Raw genomic sequence first — 518 nt, forward strand, 5'->3', positions numbered from 1 at the left:
CCTTTCCTCCCAGCAGAGCTGCTCCATCCCTCTGATCATCATCTTGGTGCCTCCTCTGGACTCTCTCCAGCAGCTCCATGTCCTTCTTGGGCTGGGATCCCAGAGCTGGAGGCAGCACTCAAATTATTAACAAAGATAATTGAACTGGAGGCTCTTCCAGAACAAGTAGAGCCAGAATCTGTAACCCAACAAGCCAAAATCTAGATTTAAAAAGCAGGACTGAGCCATCTAAAGGACAGGAATCGAGGACATTCCATGATCTGACACACCCAGGAAGGACACGCTCCTCATTCTGGTTAAAAACAAGCAAGAAAAGGGACATTCTAAAAGAGCTTTTGGGACATGAGCAGAGCAGGGACCCCCTTTGGGACTGCAGGAGGCTCAGGGCACTCACCAGTCGTCGCCCACGTTGAAGGCATTGAGGCTCTTGGTGAAGCCCTGCATGTTGTTGGGACTCACTCTCTGCAGGAAGTCGATGTAATCCTCGGAGTGGAAGCGGCACATGTCGTGCTGGGACG

The sequence above is a fragment of the Manacus vitellinus genome, unplaced genomic scaffold, assembly GCF_001715985.3.
Source record: "Manacus vitellinus isolate BGI_N305 unplaced genomic scaffold, ASM171598v3 scaffold_25_pilon, whole genome shotgun sequence".
NCBI lineage: Eukaryota > Metazoa > Chordata > Aves > Passeriformes > Pipridae > Manacus > Manacus vitellinus.